The 6,757-nt window shown below is 50.7% G+C and overlaps 1 protein-coding gene across 1 annotated transcript in view; it reads right to left on the reverse strand.

Annotated features, from left to right (window-relative positions):
* Positions 1 to 5,649, reverse strand: part of GPR4 (G protein-coupled receptor 4) — a 29,505-nt gene extending 23,856 nt beyond the window's left edge. The window contains exon 1 of the mRNA XM_077463205.1: positions 4,946 to 5,649. The gene's annotated coding sequence lies outside the window, so the exon portion shown is untranslated. The remainder of the gene's footprint in view (positions 1 to 4,945) is intronic.
* Between the last annotated feature and the right edge of the window lie 1,108 nt (positions 5,650 to 6,757).

Below are 6,757 nucleotides of genomic sequence, written 5' to 3' on the forward strand. Positions count from 1 at the left end.
ACAGGATCACAAGGGGGGGGAGAGTGCAGGATCGCAGAGGAGAGAGTGTAGGATCCCAAAGGAGAGAGAGTGCAGGATCAGAGGGGAGAGAGTGCAGGATCACAGAGGAGAGAGTGCAGGACCACAGAGGAGAGAGTGCAGGATCAGAGGGGAGAGAGTGCAGGATCACAGAGGAGAGAGTGTAGGATCCCAAAGGAGAGAGAGTGCAGGATCAGAGGGGAGAGAGTGCAGGATCACAGAGGAGAGAGTGCAGGATCCCAAAGGAGAGAATGTGCAGGATCAGAGGGGAGAGAGTGCAGGATCAGAGGGGAGAGAGTGCAGGATCACAGAGGAGAGAGTGTAGGATCCCAAAGGAGAGAGAGTGCAGGATCAGAGGGGAGAGAGTGCAGGATCACAGTCGGGAGAGTGCAGGATCACAGAGGAGAGAGTGTAGGATCCCAAAAGAGAGAGAGTGCATGATCAGAGGGGAGAGAGTGCAGGATCACAGAGGAGAGAGTGCAGGATCACAGAGGAGAGAGAGGGCAGGATCAGAGGGGACAGAGTGCAGGATCAGAGGGGACAGAGTGCAGGATCAGAGGGGAGAGAGTGCAGGATCACAGAGGAGAGAGAGAGTGCAGGATCAGAGGGGACAGAGTGCAGGATCAGAGGGGAGAGAGTGCAGGATCACAGAGGAGAGAGTGTAGGATCCCAAAGGAGAGAGAGTGCAGGATCAGAGGGGAGAGAGTGCAGGATCACAGAGGAGAGAATGTAGGATCACAGAGGAGAGAATGTAGGATCACAGAGGAGAGAGAGTGCAGGATCAGAGGGGAGAGAGTGCAGGATCCCAGAGGAGAGAGAGTGCAGGGTCACAGAGGAGAGAATGTAGGATCACAGAGGAGAGAATTTAGGATCACAGAGGAGAGAGAGTGCAGGATCAGAGGGGAGAGAGTGTAGGATCACAGAGGAGAGAGTGTAGGATCAGAGGAGAGAGAGTGCAGGATCACAGAGAAGAGAGTGCAGGATCACAGAGGAGAGAGTGTAGGATCCCAAAGGAGAGAGAGTGCAGGATCAGAGGGGAGAGAGTGCAGGATCACAGAGGAGAGAATGTAGGATCACAGAGGAGAGAATGTAGGATCACAGAGGAGAGAGAGTGCAGGATCAGAGGGGAGAGAGTGCAGGATCCCAGAGGAGAGAGAGTGCAGGGTCACAGAGGAGAGAATGTAGGATCACAGAGGAGAGAATTTAGGATCACAGAGGAGAGAGAGTGCAGGATCAGAGGGGAGAGAGTGTAGGATCACAGAGGAGAGAGTGTAGGATCAGAGGGGAGAGAGTGCAGGATCACAGAGAAGAGAGTGCAGGATCACAGAGGAGAGAGTGTAGGATCACAGAGCAGAGAGAATGCAGGATCCCAGAGGAGAGAGAGTGCAGGGTCACAGAGGAGAGAATGTAGGATCACAGAGGAGAGAGAGTGCAGGATCAGAGGGGAGAGAGTGCAGGATCCCAGAGGAGAGAGTGTAGGATCACAGAGCAGAGAGAATGCAGGATCCCAGAGGAGAGAGAGTGCAGGATCACAGAGGAGAGAGTGCAGGATCACAGAGGAGAGAGTGTAGGATCACAGAGCAGAGAGAATGCAGGACCCAGAGGAGAGAGAGTGCAGGGTCACAGAGGAGAGAATGTAGGATCACAGAGGAGAGAGAGTGCAGGATCAGAGGGGAGAGAGTGCAGGATCCTAGAGGAGAGAGTGTAGGATCACAGAGCAGAGAGAATGCAGGATCCCAGAGGGGAGAGAGTGCAGGATCACAGAGGAGAGTGAGTGCAGGATCAGAGGAGAGAGAGTGTAGGATCACAGATGAGAGAGTGCAGGATCACAGATGAGAGAGTGCAGGATCACAGAGGAGAGAGTGTAGGATCACAGAGGAGAGAGTGCAGGATCCCAAAGGAGAGAGAGTGCATGATTAGAGGGGAGAGAGTGTGGGATCTCAGGGGAGAGAGTGCGGGATCTCAGAGGAGAGAGTGCGGGATCTCAGAGGAGAGAGTGCGGGATCTCAGAGGAGAGAGTGCAGGGTCACAGAGGAGAGAGTGTAGGATCACAGAGGAGAGAGAGTGCAGGGTCACAGAGGAGAGAGTGCAGGATCCCAAAGGAGAGAGAGTGCATGATCAGAGGAGAGAGAGTGCAGGATCCCAAAGGAGAGAGAGTGCATGATCAGAGGGGAGAGAGTGCAGGATCACAGAGTACAGAGTGCAGGATCCCAAAGGAGAGAGAGTGCATGATTAGAGGGGAGAGAGTGTGGGATCTCAGGGGAGAGAGTGCGGGATCTCAGGGGAGAGAGTGCGGGATCTCAGAGGAGATAGTGCGGGATCTCAGAGGAGAGAGTGCGGGATCTCAGAGGAGAGAGTGCGGGATCTCAGAGGAGAGAGTGCAGGGTCACAGAGGAGAGAGTGCAGGATCCCAAAGGAGAGAGAGTGCATGATCAGAGGGGAGAGAGTGCAGGATCACAGAGGACAGAGTGCAGGATCCCAAAGGAGAGAGAGTGCATGATTAGAGGGGAGAGAGTGCGGGATCTCAGAGGAGAGAGTGCGGGATCTCAGAGGAGAGAGTGCAGGATCTCAGAGGAGAGAGTGCAGGGTCACAGAGGAGAGAGTGCAGGATCCCAAAGGAGAGAGAGTGCATGATTAGAGGGGAGAGAGTGTGGGATCTCAGGGGAGAGAGTGCGGGATCTCAGAGGAGAGAGTGCGGGATCTCAGAGGAGAGAGTGCGGGATCTCAGAGGAGAGAGTGCGGGGTCACAGAGGAGAGAGTGTAGGATCAAAGAGGAGAGAGTGCAGGATCACAGAGGAGAGTGAGTGCAGGATCAGAGGAGAGAGAGTGTAGGATCACAGATGAGAGAGTGCAGGATCACAGATGAGAGAGTGCAGGATCACAGATGAGAGAGTGCAGGATCACAGAGGAGAGAGTGCAGGATCACAGAGGAGAGAGTGCAGGATCCCAAAGGAGAGAGAGTGCATGATTAGAGGGGAGAGAGTGTGGGATCTCAGGGGAGAGAGTGCGGGATCTCAGAGGAGATAGTGCGGGATCTCAGAGGAGAGAGTGCAGGGTCACAGAGGAGAGAGTGCAGGATCCCAAAGGAGAGAGAGTGCATGATTAGAGGGGAGAGAGTGTGGGATCTCAGAGGAGAGAGTGCGGGATCTCAGAGGAGAGAGTGCGGGATCTCAGAGGAGAGAGTGCGGGATCTCAGAGGAGAGAGAGTGCAGGATCCCAAAGGAGAGAGAGTGCATGATTAGAGGGGAGAGAGTGTGGGATCTCAGGGGAGAGAGTGCGGGATCTCAGAGGAGATAGTGCGGGATCTCAGAGGAGAGAGTGCAGGGTCACAGAGGAGAGAGTGCGGGATCTCAGAGGAGAGAGTGCGGGATCTCAGAGGAGAGAGTGCGGGATCTCAGAGGAGAGAGTGCAGGGTCACAGAGGAGAGAGTGCGGGATCACACTTGTCATCCTGTCTGGGCGTTCAGAATTGGATGAATAATGTCATGCAGGGGGACACTTGTGATTATTGGATTGTTGTCAGATGTCGGATTAGAGAGTGTTCAGGATCAGATATTCTCCTCACTACTCTGCTGGATGAGGAGAGGGATGAGGGTGGAAAGAAAAGTACAGGACAGAGATAACACTCTCCTGACCTATACTCTTCTATACCCTCCTAATCTATACTTTACTATACTTTCCTAATCTACACTCTTCTGATCAATACACTTCTGTACTCTCCAGATCTATATACTCTTATATACTCTCCTAATCAATACTTTTCTATACTCTCCTGATCAATCCTCAGGTACACTCTTCTATACTCTCCTAATCAATTCTCTTTTTATACTCTCCTGATCAATCCTCAGGTACACTCTTCTATACTCTCCTAATCTATACTCTTCTATACTCTCCTGATCAATACTCAGGTACACTCTTCTATACTCTCCTAATCAATACTCTTCTATACTCTCCTGATCAATACTCTCCTGATCTATACTCTTCTATTCTCCTGATCAATGCTTTTCTATACTATCCTGGCCTACAGTCTTTTTTTTATACTCTACTGATCATTACTCATCTACACTCTCCTAATCAATACTCTGCTGATCAATACTCAGGTACACTCTTCTATACTCTCCTGATCAATGCTCGTCTATAGTCTCCTAATCAATACTCTTCTACACTTTCCTGACCTATACTCTTCTATACTTTCCTGATCTATATGCTTCTATACTCTCTTAATCAATACTCATCTACAATCTTCTACACTCTCCTAACCAATACTCTTTTTATACTCTCCTGATCAATACTCAGGTACACTCTTCTACGTTCTCCTGATCTATACTCTTCCATACTCCCCTGATCAATACTTATATATACTCTCCTGATCTATGATCTTCTATACTCTCCTGATCAATACATTTATATACTCTCATGACCTATACTCTTCTATACTGCGCTGGAGCAGGAGAGGAAAAAAGGATCGATGGGGAAGTGAGGAGTACAAAGTGATCCTCCTCTCCCGATCTGCACTCTGCCGTGGAAACTATTGTTGTCCCTGAATGTTTCAGAACGAACACTCCGTCCCCGGATGGTGGGATGTGGAGGGTACTATATATAGTGTGTAGTGTAGAGTATATAATACTTTATAGCACAGAGTATTGTTTGGTGTATGTATTGCATTGTGTAGTATAGAATGGTGTATAGTATATTGTATAGTATAGAGTGTTTTGTATTGTAGTATAGTGTAGTATAATATTTTGGGTATTGCAGGGTATTATTTAGTATATTATAGTATATTGTAGTATTTTTTATATTGTATAGCGTATTGTAGTATATTTTATAGAGTATATTATAGTTTATTGTAGTATATTATATAGGGTCTGGTATAGTATAGCGTTTTCTTTTTTTATAGAGTATAATATTGTAGTAAAGCGTTTTGTTACCTGTGTCCCCTGCGATGGGTTTCCCCCTCCTCTGCTCCTCTTCAGCTCAGTCTTGTTGGAGAAGATCCCAGCATGTCCCAGCAGACTGTCCGGGTGAGTGCCTAGGCACAGCTCGGTCTTCTAGGCACAGCTCGGTCTTCTAGGCACAGCTCGGTCTTCTAGGCACAGCTTGGTCTTCTAGGCTCAGCTCCGTCTTCTGGCTCGCAGAGGAGTCTCCTACTTAGAAGAGTGCTCTGGGCAGACTGGAGCTGGTACATAGGTTCAGCTTCTGGGATGGAGAAGAGAGCCCTGGAGGTTGGGCTAAACATTAACCATGTGTGGAGCAGACTGATCAGAGGACCCAAAGTGAGAGAGGAGCTTGCATCACATCGCAGCCTGTCCCCGCAGAACAAATGTGGAGTTGTTTAGAGAAGTTAGAAATAGTCATACAGAATGGATCATTTTCCTGCAGACAAAGTCGCCATCTGGAGGATCGCCAGCAGTAATGGATTTGTGGTTTCTTCACAGTACTGGGCTGAAACCACAGAGTCCATATCGATGAGTCTGAGCGGAGCCCATATCGATGAGTCTGAGTGGAGCCCATAGCGATGAGTGTGAGTGGAGCCCATAGCGATGAGTGTGAGCGGAGCCCATATCGATGAGTCTGAGAGGAGCCCATATCAATGAGTGTAAGCAGAGCCCGTATCGATGAGTCTGAGCGGAGCCCGTATCGATGAGTCTGAGCGGAGCCCGTATCAATGAGTCTGAGCAGAGCCCATAGCGATGAGTCTGAGAGGAGCCCATATCGATGAGTGTGAGCAGAGCCCGTATCGATGAGTCTGAGCGGAGCCCATAGCGATGAGTCTGAGAGGAGCCCATATCGAGGAGTGTGAGCAGAGCCTGTATCGATGAGTCTGAGCAGAGCCCATAGCGATGAGTCTGAGAGGAGCCCATATCGATGAGTGTGAGCAGAGCCCGTATCGATGAGTCTGAGCGGAGCCCATAGCGATGAGTCTGAGAGGAGCCCATATCGAGGAGTGTGAGCAGAGCCTGTATCGATGAGTCTGAGAGGAGCCCATATCGAGGAGTGTGAGCAGAGCCCGTATCGATGAGTCTGAGCGGAGCCCGTATCGATGAGTCTGAGCGGAGCCCGTATCAATGAGTCTGAGCAGAGCCCATAGCGATGAGTCTGAGAGGAGCCCATATCGATGAGTGTGAGCAGAGCCCGTATCGATGAGTCTGAGAGGAGCCCATATCGAGGAGTGTGAGCAGAGCCCGTATCGATGAGTCTGAGCGGAGCCCGTATCGATGAGTCTGAGCGGAGTCCGTAGCGATGAGTCTGAGCGGAGTCCATAGCGATGAGTCTGAGCGGAGTCCATATCGATGAGTCTGAGAGGAGCCCATAGCGATGAGTGTGAGCGGAGCCCATATCGATGAGTCTGAGAGGAGCCCATATCGATGAGTCTGAGAGGAGCCCATAGCGATGAGTCTGAGCGGAGCCCATAGCGATGAGTCTGAGCGGAGCCCATACCGATGAGTCTGAGCGGAGCCCATAGCGATGAGTCTGAGCGGAGCCCATAGCGATGAGTCTGAGCGGAGCCCATAGCGATGAGTCTGAGCGGAGCCCATAGCTATGAGTCTGAGCGGAGCCCATAGCTATGAGTCTGAGCGGAGCCCGTAGCTAAGAGTATGAGCGGAGCCCGTAGCGATGAGTCTGAGCGGAGCCTGTATCGATGAGTCTGAGTGGAGCCCATAGCTATGAGTCTGAGCAGAGTCCGTAGCGATGAGTCTGAGCGGAGTCCATAGCTATGAGTCTGAGCGGAGTCCATAGCT

Source organism: Lithobates pipiens, unplaced genomic scaffold, assembly GCF_037356315.1.
Source record: "Lithobates pipiens isolate NorthernLeopardFrog02 unplaced genomic scaffold, aLitPip1_a1.2 Scaffold_3, whole genome shotgun sequence".
Taxonomy (NCBI): Eukaryota; Metazoa; Chordata; class Amphibia; order Anura; family Ranidae; genus Lithobates; species Lithobates pipiens.